The 24,738-nt window shown below is 36.4% G+C and overlaps 1 long non-coding RNA gene across 1 annotated transcript; it reads left to right on the top strand.

Moving 5' to 3' along the window:
- The first annotated feature begins 7,304 nt into the window (after positions 1-7,304).
- LOC141577809 (uncharacterized) lies at positions 7,305-24,231 on the top strand. Its single transcript, XR_012507278.1, has 3 exons — positions 7,305-7,614; positions 22,196-22,455; positions 24,174-24,231. It is a non-coding gene; the product is annotated as an uncharacterized LOC141577809 (long non-coding RNA).
- The last annotated feature ends 507 nt before the right edge of the window (positions 24,232-24,738 follow it).

The raw sequence follows: 24,738 nt of genomic DNA, 5'->3' as shown, positions 1-24,738 counted from the left end.
GTCATGTTTCTACCAGTGCTTTCTCAGTTTATAGTTGGTTGGATCTGGAACAGACAACTTTCCCAAGGCAGACAAATGGGTTGAACCAATCACATTTCCAAGAATTGAACTAAGACTTTGCAGTTAGTTTGTCACAGGCACTTGAGATGAAGGGTCTCATAGAGATGCAACTGGGGTAGCCACACTGAGCTAAAATTCAGATAAGTTGAGAGAATGGAACATGGGTATAGAGCAAAGTGGAGAAGCAATGAAAAAAGGAAGGAATATCAAAGAAACCTTGTGATTTCTAAGAGACAGAAAAAGCATCCTATTTCTAGTTCCTTTTCTGTTCCCATGAGACTGGGCTACAGTTTTTCCTACTCTTCAATTCTGTGAGATCTCTGTGTTTCTACTATACCACACTCGATCTGTGTAGTAGGTTCAGTATGTCTGTTTTTTTTGCAACCAAGTAAAAAATACAAGTAGAAAAGAGAGGTTCCAAACATAGAACTGACAGCACTCAAGTTAGACATACTAAAATTAAAACAAAATGGTATACACATTGGAATAGTGGTTCATAGAATGGAAATTTTTTGCCCCGTAGACAAATTCTTGGAAATATCTGTTTGTATATTGAGGAATATTTATAAAAAGTTAAGGCAGGTCATATATAGTCCATGTTAATGTGAATTCATCCCAGAGAGGGCATGTTGATTCGGTGTGAGACTGTAATTTAATTAGTGCAGTTAATTAACATAGCACACAAGTGACAATACTGTATCCAAAGCAATTTATTGGTGTTAATTTCTTCATTTGCAGATGCACAAAGTTCACCTGTTGAAATGGATGTTTTAATATATACTATAAATGGTTTCTGAACTTGCACATTTAAAAAAATTAGCTCTAGTTTAGTTAAATTTGTGTGAGAGTGCTGGAGAGAACCTTTCCCTCTTAATGCTGTGTAATTGAGTATTTATATTTTATATAGTGAGAGTAGACCCTGCCAGGGCCATGGGCAGAATAGTGAAGGATTACTTGTCTTCTGGTATCCTCAGACTCCCTTTTCCTTAAGTTTTCTTTACTGTAGAGCTTACTTTCCTTTTCTCTGTCTTAACTGTTCAGGGCCCAGGCTCTTTCTTCTTTCAAAAGTTACTCTCAGTATAGGATCTAAAACTGGTTCATCCTAAGATTTAAGAACTGTTAATGTTTTATTCTCAATACTATAAATTGAGACAGGGCTGCCTGTTCCCACAGGGGTGGTTAATTTGGCTATTCCACTGTAGAACATTCCATGTGCATGTAGGAAAATATTACATGATTGGTTGGAATAATTTGATTACTGTATGTTCACCAAGTGGAAAGTCTAGTCACAATATCTTTTTGTCTTCATTTTGTCCCTTGATAACCAATTCATGAAGCCAATCAAGCTGAATCAAATCTTTCTGGAAGGCAAAATTCTTGCAAACTGTCTCTGACACCATCTGCTGCACAAAGAAAGAAAATATGGTGTACTAATTGGTATGTTGCAAAATAGCCGAGGGACTGAATGGTGGTGGTTTTGGAGTCAGTGGATTTCTGTGAGATCTCACATTCTGACAGATGCTAGAGAGTGCGCAGTGTCTGGCCCTAGATATATGGAAAGAACTTCTTTCCTGAAGCTTGCCCTGCCTCTCTCTGCCATTGTGGCCACCCAGACAAGACAGCAAAAGCAGATTTTGTTTAGGCACTTATATACACTTTAAATTTTAAATTAAAGAAACATATGCTTACTGAAATTGTATCTAAATAATACAGAATTACATATTGAAGGATAAAATAAGTATCCTTCATCTCTCCCAACTCTGATTCTTTGCAGGTAACCACTACTAAAATTTATTTGTTTTGGTCTCTGCTTTTTATTTTGGAGTATTTCCACAAAGATCTGGTGACTCTAGTTCTTTGTTCATCTTTAAGAGCAAGTCGTTAAAATGTTGGTTAGGAGCTCTTTGTGGGGAAGCAGGTCTTTTTGACAAGTGAGTTTAACCATAGGGTGACTGCCTCAGACATTTTCACTTTGGCAACCTCCAGTATCGATATCTGGGAGAATGTTTCCTTCCAGAAGTCGTTTGGGCCCTTGCCCAAAGAATGTAAATCTGTACATCAGCCTTCTTAAAGTTGGACAAGGGGAAGGGGGCTGGGGTCCCAGCATTTAGTATGGAGATTTCTCTTTAATGCCTCTATTTGTAATCTTAAGTCTCATTGCTCTCCCAAGCCAAATGTTTTTGAGGTCTCTGGCTTAGACCCTCTTAGCTCAATTTATCCAGAGTAAACCTCCCATTTCTGAGGTGAAGCAGGGCTCTCTGACTGTAGGGTGGTTTCTGGGCTGTGTGGAGGCAGGCAGAGTTCTAGAACGTTGGCCTCTGTCCCCCTGTGCTCGTCCTCACCTTTGGTGGTATTGTGTGGCTCCATGACACTTCAGCTGGAGCGGGACAGGGAGTTTCCCCCCAGTTGTCTCTGAATAAGCTTGTTCTGTGAACTTAGGAACTTGTAAATTGTTTTATATAAGGCAGCAAATGGGCAAACATACAAACAAAATGAAAAAAAAATTGGCTAAAGTATAACCTTTGTCATATGTTAGTGACAGGCTTATTAAAATCAACCTCTGAATTCATTGAGTGAATATTTTAAAGAAATGCTTTTGCTTAATGATGATAGCCAATATTCAGGTATCTCAATATTGTCCATGTAACTCCTTCTTCAGTAGAAATGTTAATTTGGTTTTAGTGGAAAATTGTATAATATATGACACTTTCCTATTGAACATGGAATATACGGCTCAGGTTTTTCTTATGGTGACAGTTATAAGAAGAAGGTAATTACGAGGCAGAATTTCTGTGGTATATTATTCTCATGAAACACAATATTAGAATATTGTCTGGGAACTTAATATTACTAGCACAATGGAGTGATCACTTTTAGGGGCTAATCATTAAGTTGACATAATAGTACAGAGTTTTTGTGAGAGTAAGGTGAGATTGCACACCACATTGACACTCTCTCTTAATCAACACACATCCAGCGAGGGTGTAAGGAGAAACTGGGAAATTCTAATTTGAAACCAGAGTGATAGATGTATTTCTTTATGCATATGTATTATACACACTAAAAACAACAGAAATATCATGTAGTTTATAGGAGAAGGAGGATGGATCAACTAAATCTCTGAACAAACTTAAACAATTTTTTTTTGCCGTCTAAATAAATCTCCCTCTAAAGTAGGTAGGATGAGCAGATACAGGGAAAGGTGTCTTATTTTGAGGAAAAGTCTTCAGTCATTATTTTAATTTGTTGTTTAATATGCCAAGATGTTTACCAAAATAAAGAAACAGTACCCATATCAATGTGCTTTTTTTGGTTGTTTTTAAAAACGCTTCTGAAGTCATTTTATTAAACAACATCAGAAGTATCTAGGGATGCAGTCTCTGAGAAGGCCGCCTCAGGCTCTGTATTAATTTCCTCTTGCTGTCGTAACAAACTGTTTAAAATTTAGAGGTTTAAAACAACATGCATTTATTATCTTACAGTTCTGTAGAAGTCCTGCACTGGACTCACTGGGTTAAAATGCAGGTATCTTCTGGGCTGTGTTCCTCTCTTGAGGTTCTACATGAGTCCATTCCTCTGTCTTTTCCAGCTTCTTGAGACTGCCTGAATTCCTTGGTTTTGAAGCTCTTCCTCTGTCTTTTGGATCCTGCTTCCACTGCTGCATCTCTTTGTAATAGGAAAGATTCTCTTCTTTTAATGATTATATAATTAGATTTGGCAAACCCAGATAATCCAGACTAATTTCCCATTCTCAACATCCTTAACCTTAATTATGTCTAAAAAGTCCCCTTTGCCATGTAAAGTAACATTAAAGACTTCTGGGAATTACAGCGTGAATATCTTTAGGGACCATTATTCTCTGGATCCCAGGTTCTAACCTTGAGTTCTCTGGCAAAGCAGGGGCGCAGACCCCGTTGCAGATATAATCTCATTTCTGCAGCATAGTTCCTGTACTATTTTGCTGAGGGCATTGTCACCATACCAGAAGAGCTACTTTTTTTTTTTTTAATGTATTTGGCAAATACAGAATTTTATTTTGTTCCAAATACTGTGATAGGTATTGAGGAAATAAAAATGAAAGACAGAGGCTCTGTTCTCAAGGATCTTATGTAGAGTAAAAGACAACTACACAATGTCATAGGAGAGAGACAGGGTGCCTTGGGATCTCATAGGGGTACCCTCCACAGCATTGTAATTTTAGGCAAAGATATCCCAGAGAGAATTACATTTAAGTCCTTTGCAAAAAAAGGACTATGTATGGAATTGTGGAGGTTAAAGACGATTGCATTTTTATTTATTTTACTGATATATTCTGTAGATAATGGTGTTACATGAAACCAACAAGACTTCTGCCTTTATGGAGGTCCAAAGAAATGGATAGTCCAAACCCAAGGAGTTTAGTGTCCTAATCTAATAGATTTAGCAGGAGTGAGAACCTTTACACATCAAAGGTAGAACAAGGAAGGACAGAAAGAGTGGGAAAGACCTGAGGTGGTTAAGAGGGCTGACAGGCAAGAATGTAAGATGTTTGGAAGCACCCATTAAAAGTCTTATTTTAGATTATAAGAGCGTCTAAGAGAGCAAAGGTGTTCTAAACTTGAGGAAGTTTACCTTTTAGGAGTGATTTTTTTTTTTTAATCTCAAGGAAAATGCTTAGTAGTTGATCATTTTGAGTTTTTTTATCCTTTCGTTGACCTTTTAAGATGGACTCAGATTCCAGTAAAGAAGTTACTTTGTGCAGAGTAGAAAGGGCTCTAAGCAGGATAAAGTAATTTTTTTTCTTTTTTTTTAGGATAAAGTAATTTTTACTAAATTTAGGTGTCACTTACTTGGAAAAAAAGACTACTTTAGATAGCTGATTCTTTAGCCTGGTCTTATTTTATGGATTATGGTAGTAAGCAGTTTATGACCTGATGGCAGTGATCACTTGTCACTGCAGTTTCCAACAAACTTCTGTAGAATACTTTCAGTTGTTTCCTAGATCCCCTTCCTTCCCCTTCCCTCCCCTTAAAAAAAGACTGGAAAATTTGGATAGTATCACTATCCTGTGAACTCTCAAGGGACTGTGTGAATTCTGAGCAAGTTTGGAGAACACTGCCAAATTCATGTGGGGTGAAGGAGAGCATCATAGCATCTATCTGGCAGGAGAACCCCATGTTTTAGTTCCACTGTTCCCTGTCTGTTACACTGCATTTTGCACTTTGTATTTTTTTTAAGTCTGGACTTCTGACTTATTTTAACTAAAACATCTTCTTCTGGAAAAGGTGGATTGGTCAAAGAACAGCAGAGTGTTATTGCTTCATCTTATCACAAGATGTCCACCACTTTCAGATAAAGAACATGAGTCCTTTTGTGTGTTGTGTTAATTATCTAAATTAATCTAAATATCATATTGCCAAAAAAAAAAAAAAAAAAAGATCAGTAAGTAGTTTCGGTATCTGAGGGGGATTGGTTCCAGCAGTTCCACAGAGACCAAAATTTGAGGATGTTCAAGCCCCTTAAATAAAATGGAGTAGTATTTGCAAGTAATGTACACACATCCCTCCTGTATACTCTAAATCGACTCTAGATTACTTATAGTACGTAATACAATGTAAATGTTATGTAAATAGTTGTTGGCAAGCACCAAGTTCAAATTTTGCTTTGGGGAACTTTCTGGAATTTTTTAAGAAAATATTTTTGATCCGAGGTTGGTTGTATTTGTAGATGTGAAATCCACAGATGTGGAGTGCCAGCTATACATTTTAGCTTAGAGTGGTGGGAAGTGGGAAAACAGGCAGATGTGCTTATCAGTAGTTTTGTCATAAGAACTTGAGATTCTTAAATCCTGTTCTCCTATTGCGATTTAAGAGGAGAGGAACTCCAGAATTTTCAAGTGGAATGGGGTGTTCTTGTAATAAAATATGAGGAACATGCAAGTTATCATATTATAAAGATTTGCAATTATGCCTTGATCGAAGCTAAGGGATTACATGTTTTTAATGAAGTGCACATTGTCAGTCTGCAAAGCACTAAAATGAAAAAAATTACAGAACTGAAAATTTAATATATATGATAATACACATAAATCTATTAGAGAAAGAAAAGCAGAATTAATTATAATTCAGTACCCAGAGGGCGAATAAAATAGTAAAGAATTATGAAATAAAAAATTCATTTTGTAATTAGTTTAGCAGAGTAAAATAAGAAAAGAAGTAAGTTTTTAAAGGTCCTGATAACTTATAAAATATTTTATGAAAGGAAAGCAGGAAAATGTTAATTATAAGCAGTTAGTTATAAATAGTAGGGAAAAATCTATTCTATCTTAAAATAACAATGATTAAATTTCTAATTAATTCATGTTTTCAATTTGGAAACTAATCACAACAATGTTTTGTATATTCTAAATATTCAAGTGAAATGCAAAGATGTGCTTAAAGCATTTGTGAAACTCAAGTGATCTGAGCACCAGTAATTCTCTCAAATGCTTTTTGGGAAAGCAACATGAAAAGTTTTTTTCCTCTTTGGAGTTGTTTAACGTAATTATTAGTATTTGTGAGAGTTCTGATGGGCTATTTGTTTATGTATGAATTTGATTGTTCTTAATTCATGAGGAAGTACATTTTTTATTATATAGTGTTGCTGATTTCACAGTAGGGTTATTGTATTTTAAAAAAATATTTTAATGAAATGAAATAAAGATACAAGAATCAGAACCTATTCTTTCAATCTTTATATGTAATAAATACCTACAACAGTCTTAAAATCACATAGCTGGTAACTCAGGCTTGATATATGCATATGGTGTCTGAGTCATCACAGAAGGGTGGAACACAATTTTGGGTGAGCTACAACCTTAGCCAGTACAAGGGTCAGAGAGATCAAAAATTGTTTTCTATGAATGAGCATACTTGATAGATTGGACCAAAAGTAATTCTTATACTGTTTAGTAACTATTCTGTCCCTGATGGAGCAGTTATATCTCAAAGGACTCTTAGGAACAATTGTTTTAATATACTGTATTATATTTCAAGGCAGTTGATACTGACATTTACTTGACTAGCTCCAGATTGTCAGCTAAAAATTCTGATTCAGTTCACCACTTCACTACATGGAAGCCCAGTCAGTGTCCTTGGTTAGTATTTTTAGATGCCTCTTAAAGGATCCCTGGCTTCTGGTTTGCCAGATATTGACAGCTGGTATATTATTTTTATACAGTTGACATTCTTTGTTTATGTAGGATTGGGTAACTGTTAAGGGCCAGATTGTGTCCCTGTAAAATGTGTATACTGAAGCCCTAATCTCCAATGTGACTGTGTTTGGAGATAATGCCTTTAGGCAGATAATTAAGGTTAAATGAGGTCATAAGGGTAGAACCCTAATCTCATGGGACTAGTGTCCTTATAAGAAAAAAAAAAGAGACATCAGAAATCAATCTCTCTTTCTCTCCATGCAAACAGGTAAGAGACCTGGTGAAGACAACAAAAAATGTGACCATGTAAAGCCAGGAAGAGAGGTCTCCTCAGAAACCCACCTTGAAGACACCTTGATCTTGAGCTTCCAGAGTCCAAAATGGTGAGAAAATAAATTTCTGTTGTGTAAGCCACACAGTCCGTGGTATTGTGTTGTGGCAGCCTGAGCAGACTAATACAGTACCCAGGTGGGAGGGTTGACTGGATTAAATTAAATATTTTGTGATCATATGTTTTGATGTCCTTGTGTAGGGAAACTGGAGGTTAGACTGTAAATGCATTGGAGACCTAGGCCGAGGGACTAGACCTAGACTAGTTCCTTGTATGTGGTTGCTTTATTATGAAGCTTGCTTTATTATGGATAACATGTAAATACTCAGGGAAAATAATGCAGTGATCAGCTGAGCAGCCTCTTGTTTTTTTAAACTTTAATTTTATGTGAATTATGTTTTTAATTTATAGTGGTTCAAAAATTTTATGATTATTTCGGTGGAATGTTCATTTTATATCACATTCTTGTAGGCTGGTGTTTCTAAATGTTTCAGAGCAGTATGACCTGATCTTAATCTTAGTACTGACCTGCTTCTTAGTTTTGATTTTTGTGGCTTTTTTATCTTTGAAGAGGATTCACAATGAGTAAAGACATTTTAATATGTTTAATTCTATGGGGAGGGTATGGGAAGGATACTACTCATAATTCCTCATATTAAATCTATTTAGTTGACCATTTATTTTTATTAAGAGAAAGCAAAACTTCATATATTCTATTTTCCAGTACTTTTTTGATTAAGAGCTAAACAGCTGTTAGTAATCATGTCTTCATCAATTAAAAACACTGCTCTCAACTCTTCTTTTCCAATTCACTGGAATGTTTATTTTTTATTCTTGATACGTAAGTCAGTTGAGATGGAATAGTTTTTAATTTGAGTGACATGCTCTCAAAAAGAAAATGATGTTTTGATTACACATACTAACTCAAAAATACTGCTGTTTTCCAGCTTTGCAAGAAATGAAAACATTTATTTTCACATCTTATGACTTTGAAAATAAGTACTACTATTTTACAGCATTGCACCGTTTATTCGTACCAGTTTGGTACGAAAAATACGGACAGACTGGGGCTTAAATCCTGGCTCTGCCACTTGCCCTTATTAAATTCACTTTACTTTTTGGCTTCAGTTTCCTTATCTGTAAAATGTGTATAATAATTCATGTCTTAAAGGGGTTGTTGAAAAAAGTGAGTATAATTTGTATGTGCTATATTTAGCATAGTGACAGGCACACAGGCAGCAAAAGTTATTTCTCTAAGTAATGACATTTTGAAGAGCTTCTGTTAATTCACTACACTTAAAGTTGCCAGAACCTAGACCTGAAGTTAGTGTGGATGTTTTTCCAGAGTGTCCTGTGTTTCCAGGTGGTAACTGGAATACTGATCAGTATTCAGGAAGGGACCAATCTTCGACATTGTAGTTGCTTTTGAGGACTTGTGAAAGGGTGAACTGAGGTCGTACATATCTGCAGAGCACTTTTCATAGCCCTTGAGATACAGTAGGTGGTCACTGCATAGTCAGTGGTAGCCAATGACATCATCATCATTAATCACCATTCAGAGATCAATATTATTCATTTCCCATTCTGATACCTGAGTTGTGGCTCTGGGCAATGACACAGCGATTTGGGAATTGGATCCCTCTACAATTCCAGGGTTTTATTTGTAAGAGAGTCTACACTGAATCAAGCAGTCGTGAGAGAGAGAGACAGAGAGAGAAAGAGGGAAAGAGAGAGGGAGAGGGATGAAGTCTCTCTTAGTATATACTCTGTCATTATTCGATTTAATTTTTGAAAGGATTTAAAAGGTAAACACAGACAAATTGTTTGAAGAGCAATAAATGAAAAGTGCAGGTTTCTTAAATGAATGTCTTAATTTTTTTATTTTTTTGCACCCTTGTTTGCAATAAGGGAAGATTTTCAGTAATATATTAAGGTAACAGGATATCCTCTACTGGATAATTATTGATAAATTATATGGTAACATTTGAAAAATAAGAAGTACACTTGAACTGGTCTAAGCAGTTAGAAATAGAACTTATTCATATAGCATTAAAAATAGAAATAAATTACCTTACTGAGTTTTTCATGACACTGTGACTGTTATTCAGATGCTTGAATATGTAGATGTCTGATATATTTCTAGATGTATGTATAATATTATAAAGGGCAATTAATGTTTTCCTTAAATTGCTGTTGCTTTTATTAAGGCTGTTATGAGTAAATTACACCCAGAAAGAGTGTCAGGAAATGTCACGTGTGGCTGATGAATGTAGTAAAAGTACTGAATCATCATAATGTTCACGTTTGGTACAAGAAGGAAACAAAAATTAGCACAGGACATAGACTAAATACATGTTTATTAAATGAATAATTTCCTGGTAGAGCAAAGCTTATGGATCTTAAATATTAACTCCTTAGGTGTGACAAGCTGCTATTTTGTGGGTATATTACTATGTACATTTTTGTATTTATTAGTCTATAATATGACATAAATAATAGGAAGGAGATTGAAAAAATATTTTAAAAAAAACTCCAGAAACAATAAGGAACTATTAAATGGACTTTCTTTGATGCCATATCACCGAACTGTACAGTTTTCTCCTGTCCTTTGATTTATGCCTTCATCCAGGGTTCTTGTGTCCACTTACCTCTAGTAGCAGGCCGGTTTCCCTCAGACAGTGTCTCCACTCTCCTCTTACTCCACCTATCAGCATCTTGGATATCCTGATTGTCAGAACTATGCACTTAGCCTTCTTTTGAGAGGGTGGAAGAGTCTGAGAACTCCTTAGCATATAATTAAACCAGTATTGACTTAATTGTATTATTCTTTGGCTTGGCAATGCTTTTGGCATTCATCAAGTGACAATAAATAGTTGCTAAATTAATTTATAAACGGATGTTACTTAAGTAAAGAAAGAAGCAGGGAAAGAGGAAGGATGTTTTTGCATCTGAAATAGCACGGAAGGGATGTAGAACAGGCCATATATAGACTATTTTTCATGGTAAAATAGAACAGATTTCATTATTCTATCGTAGAATAATGATGACTGTGTAGCAGAGTGGAGGGGACTGTACATGGGAAGAACCGAGCCTTTAGATCAGGCCTGGATTACAAAGTTGGGCAAGACATTTCATCTCCTGTCCTCCCACTGGTTCATTTCCAGGGTGGGTGATTTGGACCTGGTTGCCTTTAAAGGGCTATTTCACATCTTGATTCTTATAGTTTGACCAATGTTAGACTTGATATTGTTTTCATTAAATTACAGGTGCCACTATTTTAATTAGGTTTTTAATAATTTGGAAAAGAGAGAGAGAATTCCATGTGTCACATGATAAATCAAACAAATGTTTCACCAAATTGAGATTAATGTTTAAGGGAGCAGTATGATTTAATGTATTAGAGATATTTTTAATTTATGCTAATATAAAATGTCCAAAAAATCTGAATAGAACAAGTTAGTCACTTAACCAGAGTCAGAAGTTTAAAATGAGTAATTAACAGTATTGATTTTTTTAAAGCTATCAGTAATAGCTGTTATTAGAGAGCTAGAAGTAACTATTCTAGAGTATTTATTATATTCAAATTTTTATTAGGGATCGCTCTAATTTTTATCTTTGAATTTTAGTAAATTTCTAGAGAAATGAGAGAGTCAAGAATATATATGAAATACAGTAATGCACATTTTGAAAAAAGATTCTAAAAGAGTCCATATACGGAGAGCTTGTTTTTAGTAAGATAGAGGAAATAACTGTTTTCAAGCATTTGAAAGGGAATTATGAAAAGGATTGTATTCCGTTATCCTTCATTTCTACTGGGGATTGAAAGAGAAGCAGGGGGCTTAATTTGCAGCAAGATGAAGAATTCATTTAGAGATTTTTTTTTGACCCAAATTGTGATTAAACATTATAACAGTCAACTGAGAACTGTTAGGAGTCCCTAGCTAGTTATTATTACTTCTTTAAAGAGTGAATAGAAACAAACTTACATCCTTACTCATGTGAGTATACGTTCTCACTTCATGATTCTTTGATAATCCTATACAAACTCTAGCATTTCTTCAGAGTTAAAAGCATTAAGGGGTGATATATTTGCTGGAAGATTTTTTTTTCCCTCCAAACATACTATTTTTGTTTTATTCTTTAAGATAAAACCCAGCGCACACTGCTTTGATAGCTAAACAAGCCTATGGGCATCCATGTTAAAATGAAATGCGAGAGGCCGGGTAAAGGCAATTTAGTTCTTTTTTCCTCATTCTCTCTGGTCACAGGGTAAATGTTAAGGTTCTCTTGAGAAGTTGCCATGAAGTTGTATGGGCTGCTACTTTCTGTCAGCACAGTCCATGGCCTGCTAGTGCCTCTGAAAGGAGACAGGCTGGAATTGTGGGACTTTTCAGGTTTGTTTCTTAAACTCCCTTCATGGATAAACAGCTTCAGTGTGCTTTTCTAGTGACTCCCAGGAGGTAGAGTACCTCCCTACTGCTCTACATTAGAATAAAAATTAACAGACACTTAAAAGCATTTCACAGCCTCAGAATGGAAACATAAAATAAATTCAACTATTTGGATTTCTGCCAAGTCTTTCAGAGAACACTCAAAAACTCTCTTTTTCCGGTGGGCATATCTTGAAATTTCCCTTTAGATTATGGTTAAACAGAGAGATCCATGGCTCACATCTTTCCAAGTTCAGACATAGGAAATTACTGCCCTCCTAGACTGCCTGGCATCAACTGAGCCCAGGGTTGGGAACCAACCAGTTGATAGTTGCATGGTGTATGTGTGTATATGCGTGTGTGTGTTGTTCTACCCTTGTAGCAGTCAGAGAGCAGATAGTAACCTAAAGGAGAGGAGAAGATGATAATTAAATATTTGGAAATTAAAAGAAGTTCACAGAAAAACCTAGGAGCCATCATGATTTTGAAGGCAGATCCCAGAGATGCAAGATACTAATTCTGGTTCTGCTGCTTACTTTCCACCTTGCAAGTTCGGCAAGTTACTTAGTCTCTCTGGTCTCAGTTACTTCATGCATAAACAAGGAATAATAAAAATAACTATCTCATAGACTTGTTATGAGAATTAAATTAGACAGTGAATGCAAAATAACTATTACATAAGCATTCAATATGTTACCTGTGGTTGCTATGTGGAAAAAAGTTCAAAGAATACCATGAATGACAAAAATCTGTGGTTGAATTACCTGGTTTCACAAGAAGGTTGTGATCACTTAGCCTTCTGCAGAACAATGCTGGATAAGTGCAACTCCCTGGTAGGCTGGGCATTTGCTGCTATGCACATTGCTCCCAGAGGGCTCTTGCTCTAGACTTGCTGCTATGCATTGCACCCGGCGCTCCTATTGGCAGTCTCTTGAGGATGCAGTGTTTAGGTCCAGGGCTTTGCTTCAATCTTGCCAGATCAAGTGAGACAGTCTCCTATCTCCATGAGTATGCAACACTCAAGCATTTCCAGCTGCTTCCTTGTCATTTACTCCTGGCTTCATCCCTGTGAGGTAGCTGTGTAATTAACATAGATTTTATAGCCACCTTAGGAGAGAAAAGGAACTAACCAAGCAAATATGAATGTGGTGGAGAATTTAATCGTCTGCTGCTCCCTTCTTAGGGACCCGCATGCATTGTGCAAATGTTTTTCTGCTCCTAAAGTTCACCTGTGATAAAACTCAAGTTCTTTCTTTTTAAAATAATTATTTATCCCAATGAAGTTTTTCTCATTAACAATAACAAAAATACACAAACTTGTCAATTGTCTATGATAATATTTATTTTCTTTCATTTATTTAAATAGTTGTAGTTGGAAAAGAAAACAAGAACTATCAGGTCTTGAGTTTCTGTGTGTCAAACTGCATAAAGGATTCTCTTTGACTTTTTGGGAAAGTTAACATAAGGTGCCAGTATTCAAATAATTATGTTGTTAAATGTTCCCCACTCCCTTCTCTCTCTGCATCCCTTTCAATTCATGCATATTTGCAGAATCTGAATTTTTGATTCTTGTACACTCTGAAGAAATTGATAATAATAAACATTTATTGGGTGCTTACTATATGGCAGGATGCTTCCTAAACCCTCGTCCATCTAGGCTTATCGAAGACATCAGCAGAAACAAGAAAAAATAAAGCTGCAAGCTATTTGGTATTTCTTAGAGTGAAAGCTCAGTGACCCACTTTATCTTTTTTAGTGGAGGGATCCAGACTTGTGAATTTATTTCTGGTAGAATGAGCACTCCTGGCCTCGATATGTGTTGATGTTGCTTTGAAAACAAGATATCAGTTTATCACATCACTCAATTATTTTTATGTGCTTGGGTCCTCAGTGGCTAATTTTCGATCTTGCTGAAGTTTCTCTTCTCTTTCACACTGGGACTCCTATTTTAGTTCAGGTCACATAGGTCACTATGACAGTGACATAGGTCAGTGACATAGGTCACTATGATTATTAGTTTAATTAATGTACAGTTTGAAAGTTTATTTCATTAAATAACTAAAAATATATTTCTAAGACAAAGTAACTAAGATTGTCTGAAGTTTCCTTTAATAGGGAGGACAATTGTCTGTTGTCCTAAAATAAAGAAAGAAAAGACACTACTTAGCAAACATATTTTTTTAAATTTTTAAACTTTATTTTATTTGTGGCCACTAATATTGAACAAAACACCATCCTAGGATCTGAAAGAAGGTAGAGGTAGTTCTCCTCATTACCAGTCCCCTTTAAAAATTCTGTTGTTCAGTCCCTTTTAAAGATATCTCTTTGAGGACCTATATTTTATCCCTCATCACCTTCATGCCCTCATTGGACAGTTTATGCTTATTTTGAGCTGCTGCCCATACAATCTGAATTCAATTTGAAGATGGTTTTATCCAAGACCTAGTTTCACAAAAAAAAACTGTACTGGAAACTACCTGTGTAGGAGGCCACAAATAGCCACACTTTAATTTGAGGAGACATAAAAATTCTTCTTTTCATGTACTTTTTGAAGCATCTTTCTATACTAGAAAGTAAACTCTGAATTTGTAAGGTTCATATTCCATGCTTTATTTCCTTACAGTGACATGAACAGGCAACCACTAGATTACGCTCAGTGTATCATCTTCAGCACAGCCTCTGGAAAGACATCCTGTGTGACTTTGTTATGTATACAATAGGTAGATACTTAATTTTCACTGTTTTCTATCCCCCCAAATATGATGTGGATTGCAAATAATACTCAGCTAGGAGAAATAGATTTATATAAAGTACAATACGTAGGTAAGTAGATAAGAATAATAGGATGATAATTGTTTACATTCATTAAAGTATAAGGGAGAGAGAAACTGTGGAAAAGGAATAAAATGTTTAAAAAATTTATATAAAGTGTAGTGTTACTTTTGAGTTTTATACTATGTAAAAACTAAAAAATCTAATTACTAAATGAAAACAATTTAAAAATAGCCTTCATTATTCTACATATGAGAAAAATAGGAAGAAAATACTGTAATTTATTTCAAATTACTCACAGGTCTAAATTACTTCAAATTATGGATTTGATTGGTGTAGATCAAGAAGTTAAGGGTTACTTGAATTTATTTTTGTAAGAAATATGGAATAATAGGAAAATAAAAATTTCTTTGGCGTGTTAGATGCTGTTTTAAACACCGTATCCATTCATGCTTACAATTGCAAGAGCACTTTAAATTATGTAAAGTGAGAAGCTTTAAACCTAATCATTTGTTATATTTCCAAGTTCCCACAAGATGGCAGAATTTCAGAGCATTTTAGAGTATGTGCCAGGATAGGTAGCTAGAATTATTTTAAATTTTGTAACTAGGTTAAGCACAAATCCTGTTTTCTGGTGAGTGATGCAAATAAGACTCACATAGAGCAGGGTCTAATTCTTCCTCTTGTTATTTACAGCTTCTACTAAACTGAAGTACTGAAACAGTGGATTGCATGGGGTTTACAATACTGTTCAGGTAGACAGCTACTTTCTTGTTTTATAACTCTAATTTGAGGTCATTCATAATCATCCAGGAAGGTGCTGCCTCATTTGTGGGTTTCATTTGTTTTATTCATGAGGGTCAGAGATGGGCTCGGAGGCAGTCTTCAACAGATGGAACTTCACATTTTGGTATTTCAGAGATTCTGACCACGTGGCCATGTGGCAAGCAGTCAGTCCTATCACCACGCTTGCCTCTATAAATATTTAAATGATTAGATTTTACTCAGTAAGGGTTTGATATGCTGTGGATGAAACATACTTGTTGTTGGAATCCTTTTGGGGAAGCAAACTCCTGTTCTTCCTTTCTTCCTCCCTGTCTTCCTTCTTCCCTGTCTTCCTTCCTTCCCCCCATCTTCCTTCCTTGCTAGTAGTGCTATTACAACTGTTAGTGACTCACCAAAGACAGACCTCTAAGAAGCTATTAAGCTTCCATAGCCTAAGAAAGGAGGTGAAGTTACTGGAACCAAATTGGAATAAGCTACTCTGAGTAATAGCCTAAAAGATAGAGATTTGAATTTAGCACCTGTTTCAAATCTTGCCTGAGTTTGTATTTGTCTTCTTTTTGTCTTCATACATGGGGCTTTTATATTCTTCAAGGTCTTGCATTTCTTTGTGCATAGGATCATCTAGGGATAAATGACATTTCTTTTTTGAAGTCACTTTTCAAAATCAGAATGTTAGAAGCTAAATTAGACAGTTACACAGTTCCTTCATTCGATAAGTAGGATATATGTACTTTTGAAAATAATTATGTCTAAGTGATAAACTCAGTGCTAAGGTTATAATTCAGCCTAAATTCACCTGGAATTTACCCAGTGCTAATAGGAGGTCATTTATGTTCCAAGATGTCAAAACTCAAAAGAAAAATATTTACTGGATTACTGATGGCAAGCATCTCTAAATTGATGATGAAGTATTTGTTATCTTATAGTTTTGGAACTGTTAATGATGGGATTTGATTTTTATGGTGTTAGGCGGGGATATTGGAATTCTGGTAGTGATAGTATTGTGGTTAGGTGAAGGCTTGTGTTTATAACTAATACACACTTGGGGGGAAGTTTATTTATGTGAGCTGAATTTGAGCTGTTGCACATACTGCTCCCAAAATGCTTACGGGCACCATAAGGGCAATATGTCTTAAGATTCTGCAAACTAAATTGTTTTAGCTCCCCAGCTACTACATGGAGACACAATCACTGAAATGGGTTACCTCTGTAGCAATAACAAATAGCAACATTGAAATCTGCCTGACTGTATACTAATAATGCCAGAGACCACTTTGAGGGGACATAAGATTCTTCGGCAGTCTACTTTCCTACCTCTGGTGAGCAGACTGACTGACACCTCTCCTTTTTCATCTCAACATGCACTTGGAAACAATTCAAGGTGATTCTGTTTATGAGAGAGAGCTCTCAGTATGAAATGAATATCTTCTGGGCAGAAAAACAAAGGTCCTGAATGTAGAATATTTCTGTCAGTTCTTTTCATTTTGAATTTTAGAAAAACAGCTAGCAACGTAGGAGATTAACCATATTTAAAAATATTTCAGAGATGATCTTTATAAGCTACTCTGATGCTAAATATACAGGTAAAAATTCAGTTGCAGAGAACTGAATCCACTCTGGCTAGTTTAAATATAGAGGGATATGTTAATGACTATTAAATAGCTTATAGAATCATTGGGAGGAATAGATTCCCAAAGTCATACCACAGGAATGGGCTACAAGTCACTGCTGCTTCTGCTTCTGTCAAGTGGTTTCCTGTCATCTCTGCTACATCCACCTCAGCAAATGAACGTGTTGTGCCTGCCTTTCTTCAACTTACCTCAGTTCAGAAATCAAGCCTCTCATAAGTGAGTCTAATGGAAAACACTAGCTGCGAGGGAGTTAGGCATATTTTTCACAGTGCAAATTATGGCAATAAAGATAATAACTGAACTTTTAAGATTAACTTTATCATTATCTGGATAAAATGTAACCTTTGAGATGCTGAATTATGTTCTGTCTCAAATATTTACTCAAAACGGTTTTTCGAATTTTCTCGTACTTACCTTTTTTTTAACGTTACCCTCGTATAAAATATGGTAGAATATTATATGCAGTTCCAGCTCTAATATATAATAAAAGGCAAGCAAAGCTTATGAAGGAAAATGTACTGAAAAGAATAGAGCAGTTTCGGATAAGGCTGCATTGAAAATCTAGAACTCCTCAGTCTGGGAAAGGTGAATAGACAGTGTTTTTGACAAAAGTAAACTTGAAGGAATAGATAGGAAGAAAATACAAAGCTAGAATTTGCTCTGAAATAACTTTGAATAGATGATTTTAAGATAAATACAAGGAGGTGGTACTCAGCCAACCAACACATGTCATTGCATTCTTACTATGTCTGCAGAAGTGTACCCTGTAGGGATTTTTACCAGTAGAAAATAAATTTGAGTACCCTGAGGAGCATGGGCATAGTAAGTGCCCAAATGTGTCTTTAACCTGAATACATTAATGAATATATAAAATAAAAATAGTTCAAGACTTGTTAAATTAATTCATGAAAGGCAGATCATCAAAGGAAGTCAGGAGAGAAATATTTCTAAGCCTTTGGACTAAGTCGTGGGAAGGAAATGTAGCACAAGGGAAAGGCTTTGGGTTTAAGCCAGGAATTTAATCCAACTTGCTATTTGCTACTTGTTTGATCTTGAGCAAATAGTTTAATTTGTAGTAGCTTCAACTTCTTTCTCTGTAAATTGGAGACAATATACCTAGCATTTAAGGTGGTTGTGAAGATTAGAGATCGAAAAAGTGAAATATCTAGCTACATACTCTGGTACATAGCAAACACCAGAAAGTGGTTATTTTTTTATTGCTACTTTGTTAAAGCAGAATGCCAGTGGGTTGGGCACTTGATAAAACCCATGTGACAGCGCTCATCTCCTGATGTATGTGTGTAATCCTTCGTGATGTTCCTCCTGTCCCGATAGATGTGAGCCACGTACAGACTTTGATCTCTTGCATGTCTACATTCTTCGTATTACCTTCTGCTTAACTGATTGCAGTAGCCTCATGATGGATCTTTTGGTGTCTCCCACTCCTATTCCTGTCTTCATTCTAGCCCACATACTGCCCACATACTAATTTTTATTATGACAGTCCCCCATCAGACATCTGCAGTGGCTTCGTATTGTGCTTACATTTGTTTTCAAAAAGTACAATCCCACTTCACCAAAACTTTGAAGTCTTATTGTGTGTATAGGGGGAGAGTGTGACAGGCTGGGAGAGAATGAAGATGAATAGGAAAGGTACATAGTTTGGAATATAGGTAAAAAAATTCAGGTGAGTAGTAGTAGATAGATAAGTAAGCGTTTAGATGATAGTTAGCTAGATGATAGGTGAAATGAGGTAGGGAGAATGGGAGCTGGAGGGTAGGACAGGCGTAGGGTGAAGCAGAGTCTGTGTGGTATAGAGTGAACAGATCGTTCACTTAGGGTTGGGAGACCCAGGTTCTGTATCTTGTATCATAAGTCCCTAAGTCTCTCTCTGCTGTAGTAAAAGCTGCTAGGTTTATGTGACCTAATACCACATGATCTTCACTGAGGAAGGGCTATATATTTTTAAAGGCACATTTATAAATATTATACCCTGGTAAGAAATCCAAGATTTCAAGAACTTGTGCAGGATGTTTCTTCTTTCCTTCCCCTTTCTCTGGCATTCCTTCCTTCCTTCTTTCCTTCTGTTTTCTTTTGTTGTAATTTTTGCATTACCACTATATTTCCCTCATACTTTCTCAAAGAAATCAATATTTTTTTTCTGCATAGGAAAATAACATGCTTTTCCAACATGCTTGTTGTAAAAATAAATTCTAAGAATAAAAAGAAGTGAATATTTTCACATTGGGCACTTAAATTGTTTCTGATTTTGTCATTATAAACACTCATAACATTAGACATTTGGACGTGTGAATGGTCATTTCCTTTGGACAGAATCTTAGAAATGAAATTCTTGGGGAAAAGTGCGTATATTTTTAAAGATTTCTGTCATGTATCTCCTTTTTTGCCCCCTCTGTCCCTCCCTCAGAGCAGGCACAGGGATGAGAACACTTGTTTCCCCACACCCTTATCAACAACTGGATTTATTGATCTTTTAAATGTTTTCCAATCTTTTGGGTGAAAATAACAACTAATGGATGTGTTAGCTTGCATTTCATTGGTTAATAGTGAATCTGAAAATATTTTCTCACAGTTACTAGCTTTCTGTAGCAGGCAATATTATACTATAGCTTATCTTATTCTTTTTCAAGAAATGCCATTGTCACCTCCTCTGTAGGAAAAGTGGTGAGTCCATGCTAAATAAATTCCTGTGTGTGTTATTTTACATGAAGAAGAAAAAGAAAAAAAATTGAAGTGTGTTACTTGGTAGTGGTCTAATATATCATATTTAAAATAAAAAGAATTCAGCTTTATATCCTTACACAAAATTGAAGTACTTTTGGATTTTCTGTTTTATTCTGTTTTGCTAGTAGGGATGCTATGGCAGAAGAACGTCTGCCGTATTTCTAGTGCGATTTCTAGTGATCTGACCATTTGCACTTTCCTTAACTCTGTTTCTCAGCATCAGTTAAACTTGGCCAACTTTACTTTTCCATGTTTGCTGAAGTAGGGCCTCGTCTGCTTTAACATGACCATCTTTATGAGAGAATTCTCTATGGATAATGCTAGAGAGTGACATGGGCCGTTGCCCAAATAACAGTAACATTCACTTTGGAATTGTCTTTCAATAAACTCCTCACAGTGCTTCAGTGGCATTAACTGGTAGGTTATAGAGGTGGGTTCCTAAAGTTTGAAATGAAATGGGCAAAGGGCAAGTCAAACATTTTCCATAATAGTGTTGAAATGAGTGAGAAAAGAATCCAGGACCCGTACCAATCTTTTTTTAAAACTCAGATTTCTGTTTTCATTTAAAACCATCTTTTCTTCACTGATGAGTTCTGCGTACATAGTTGGCTAATCTGTGACTAACGCACTAAGTGCTTCTTCCCCAGTGGCGAGAACAAGGTCATTTGGAAGAGATTCAATTCCAAGCCTCCTCTTATCAGGTTTGCTTTATTAGCTGTGGTGTCTGGGTATACACAGTATGCCTTACTCCTGCTGCAAGTGGAATTGTTTGCTAGGAGAGGAAAACATTCTTTGTCCTTGAGAAACCTTCAAAGTGAGTGAAAATTGCTGTGATGCAAACTCTGGGAAGCAATTTGTAAACCTTTGGGCCACCAGCATTGCTGTTTCACATCTTAGTGTCTGTCCTTCCTATTTCATCGTATTTTTTATCTTCCTTGTTGTATTGGAAGAATTATTTTGTTTGCTCTAGGAGGCCTAGGGATATGATCTGAAGAGGAAAGTCAAAATGCCAAGGCAGTGTACTCTGGCAAGCGAGAACACTGTTGGAATTTAGGGAAAATTCCATAGAAAAGAAATTTCTTTGGCTAAGCTTGTCCCTTTTCCTCCTTTTTCCTGTAGTCATTTCTCTGGCAACCAACTGGCTAACATCCTTTTTACTTCTACCCTTCAAATAACCATCATCCCATACTATTATTCTACTGTGGATCCCTTGCACCCTCCTCAGAAGCATATGTGGTTTAAGGGCAACATTCTGTGTCTGTTAAAGTGTTGAGTAAATGTTTAATGAATTGAACTGAGTAAAAAATCCCTAAAGATTCCTAGGCACAGACTGTTTAGCCTTGGAGTTCTTAGTCAGTTCCCTAATACAAATGCTGTGTTCAAATTCTTCACGTCAGGATGAAGTCTTTCATTTTATCAAGAATGAGGGGAGGTGAATAGCCACTACGTTGATTTAAAGAAGGCAAATATTCTGCCTTACAGAGTATTCTAAGACATAAAGCAAAACAGCAAACTTTGAGAGATAAAATATTAAAAATCAGAAGTCAAAATTGTCTTTCCACATGTAAGTGAGAAAGAAAAGGAAGTTGCATAAAAGCACCCAAAAGACTCAAATTTTCCAATCTTCCCATACGGTTCAGAGGAAAAGGGGGGCACTAATATTGTCAAATATCAACCAGTGGGTAAAATTTAAGTTTTGGAATAATGAGGAGTGAAGTCTGTTGTGGCAATATCTGTCAGGTGAGACAAGTAAGGTGAGCCATGCAATGCAGCGCAGGGAGTGAACAGCATAACTGGCTTCAACTGGGCAGGAAAGAAATGCTGGAAGAGCCAAGCAGCAGCCAAACAAGTACAGCATGATCACTGCACCATGTGAAGCTCGCTTCATGAGTATCACAGCCACAAGCTGCCACAGCCCTGCCCTCAGTCCTGACTGCTAAGGTCCTGTGGTAGCAAATTGATAGAGTTTCTTTGCAAGAATCTTAAGAGATTTTATTGGAAGTCTGTTTTAACCCATGGATGGGAGGTACCATACCAATGCCAGCCTGAGCTAAAGGTTTTCACAAAAATTTATAAGCTCCAGAGTTGTAGTCCTCTGATAGGTTCCACCCCCATTCTAACACATCTGGTCACCTTCCTATAATGGAAAAGGGTGCAGTAAGTGGAATTTAGTGGAAAAAATTTGAACCCTCAACTCTTTCTCCTTCTTGCAAGAGGTCAAGATTACACTCAATACCTGGTTATCTTCTCTTTGTCTCCCTTGATCCAGTTCGCTCTTTTCTGCCCAGCTCTGTGCTCCATCAAGAATGACCTCTGTGTGGACTGATTCCCTTCTGGGTTTCCTTGTTGGATGCTTCCAGTTGTATTTCAACAACGAGAGGCATTGACAGGAGACTAGGGGAAAAAAGGAGAGAGGCTGGGATATTTCTTCCTTCCTCCCTCCATTACCATCTCTGGCAATCATTGTTCCCCCATCACTGCCTCGTCAAGTGGCCCCTCCTCTACAGTTCCAGCTCTCCGTGGATTCAGGTAAGGCTTTTCTTTCAGTCCCTTCAGCCTTTGTGGTAGCGATGACTTTCCGTTAATGTTGGCCTCTGAGTGCCTCTCCATTCCTTGTTTATTCTCTTCTCTCTGCTCACGTTTCTCACCTTTTTAAGGAACACCTCCACCAAAGTCTCTTTATTTGAATCATATGGTGGTGAATTCTGTTACCTGCTCTGGGGCCTGACTGATTCAATATCCAACCTAGAAGATCTCTTATTCTTTAGTTTCTATATAAGAAGACAACAGGAATTTTTCATTGTTCTGATTATATCCTTGCTTATAGGAGCCCGTATCATGAAAATATTTTTTGATGCAATTAAATGGGCGAAAAGGGGGAAAAAGAGGCATTGGGCAGATTCAAGGTCTTCTTAAGTCATTTTACCTTAATGTGGTGTGTTCATCAGTAAATGTTTTGGGAAATAAAACTGGAATAAAATTTTTGCCCCCACTAAGTTCACAAATAATTAACCTTTTGTTGGACCTTTTGTTATTAATAATAATTATTAAACCAAAAGTATATAGGAAAGCAGAGTCACAGAAGTAAATACTTCTAAAATCATGGCAGGGATGAGAGGTGAACTATAAATACTGCTGTTGGAATACATGCTTTTAAAGATACAGAAAAAGTTTGTCATGTGACACTGGTGATTGTGCTATAATTACTGCTGGCTAGTTCAGTTATTTTGTGAGTTTGAAACACTTTGCACGTGTCAAGAATTGTAATATTTGAAATGAGCTTTTAACACAAAAGCTGAAAACCTCTGAAAAGCTACTAAGAGAATGGAAGACATCTATTTAGTTCTTTGTATGATATTTTGCCTGGGATGGTGTACCCTTAAATACTTTTGGAGAGAAGTCATTAGATATGACCATAAAACTGAAAGAAATAGATGACTGTGGATTTTATTATACTTATTAATTTATTTGTTGACTTGCCTCTCAAATTTCCATCTAATAAGTTGTAGTTTCTACTGCAACTATAGGAATTAAAAAAAAATCAATGACACAGTATTTTTCTCCTCAAAGGTATTACAGTTTATTCAGAAGGCATGTGTGCATGAAAAAGCTAGAGGACATTTGTAAGGTGACATGTAAGCACTGACCAGATGTGTTATTCAGGATTCTTAGCTACAAGTGACAGAAACCTTAGCCAAGTGAGTTTACATAAAAGGAACTTATCTGTCCACACAACTGAGAAGTACAGGGAACAGAGCTTCCTTTTGGATAAAAGCATGCCATTAGGTCACTTATTCTCTCCCCATTCATCATCTCTTCTTTCTTCTGTGTTGGTTTTAAACTCAGGAAGTATTTTCTTAATTTGTGGTAGAGTTGGGTATTGGAGGAAAGTTATAAATTCATATTATCTTTATAGCTGAGAGTTCCAATCAAAAGAATATGCCTCTTTTCTGATACTTGCAGCTAAAGTCCCAAGAAAGGTTGTAATTGGTCTGAATTAGATCATGTGCCATCCCTGAATATCCTTGTGATCAAGGATTAGGGTGCTCAATTGGCTCATCTTGGGTCATGTGCTTATCCCTGTGGAAAGTGAGGATGGGATATAAGGGGTCATAAACTCAGATTTTCATGAAAATATAACAAGAAGAGGATGAGAAAAAGCAGAGTAAACAGACAAAAACTGTGATCATCACAGTCCTCTACCACCTGTTTCTTGACTGCTCAACAACCTTTCTTCCCACATGCAGCATTTCAGAATCCCACTGCATGGCAACGGACGTATCAGACTTACAATCAATGAGGTAAGTCATCGTCTCATCCAGGTGTTGCCTTCACCTCCTCTGTGCTTATCTGTGTTGACTTAATCCCTTCACATTTTAAATTTTGTCACTTGCAACATTCTCCTTCCTGATACTTCTGTATTGCTACTCTCTTGTATAAAATGACAGAAAAATGAGGGAAATGATTTTAACCCAAAAGAAACTCATTGACTCCTATAAATGAAAAGTTTGCAGTTGGATCTCAGGTGCCATAGATTTAGGGATTAAAATGATCCTTTCAGGACATCATCTTTCCCCATCTGAGCCCCATTTTCCTCATAGTTGGTTTAATTTGAAGGCAGACTTTCTTAAATGGTGGTAAAGCTGACTTCTAGTGTTTCTAGGCTTACCTCGTTGGCATAGCCAGCAATTCCAATGATTAGTGTCCACTTCTTTAAGGTTCAACAAAATTTCCAGGGATTGATCTGATTGAGTTGGGGAAGATGTCCATCCCTGAGCCAGTTGCTGCAGTTCGGTGTGGTGTGTGTGGGGT

The sequence above is a fragment of the Camelus bactrianus genome, chromosome 6 (assembly GCF_048773025.1).
Source record: "Camelus bactrianus isolate YW-2024 breed Bactrian camel chromosome 6, ASM4877302v1, whole genome shotgun sequence".
In the NCBI taxonomy this organism is placed as follows: Eukaryota; Metazoa; Chordata; class Mammalia; order Artiodactyla; family Camelidae; genus Camelus; species Camelus bactrianus.
This window is presented reverse-complemented; position numbering and strand designations above follow the sequence as displayed.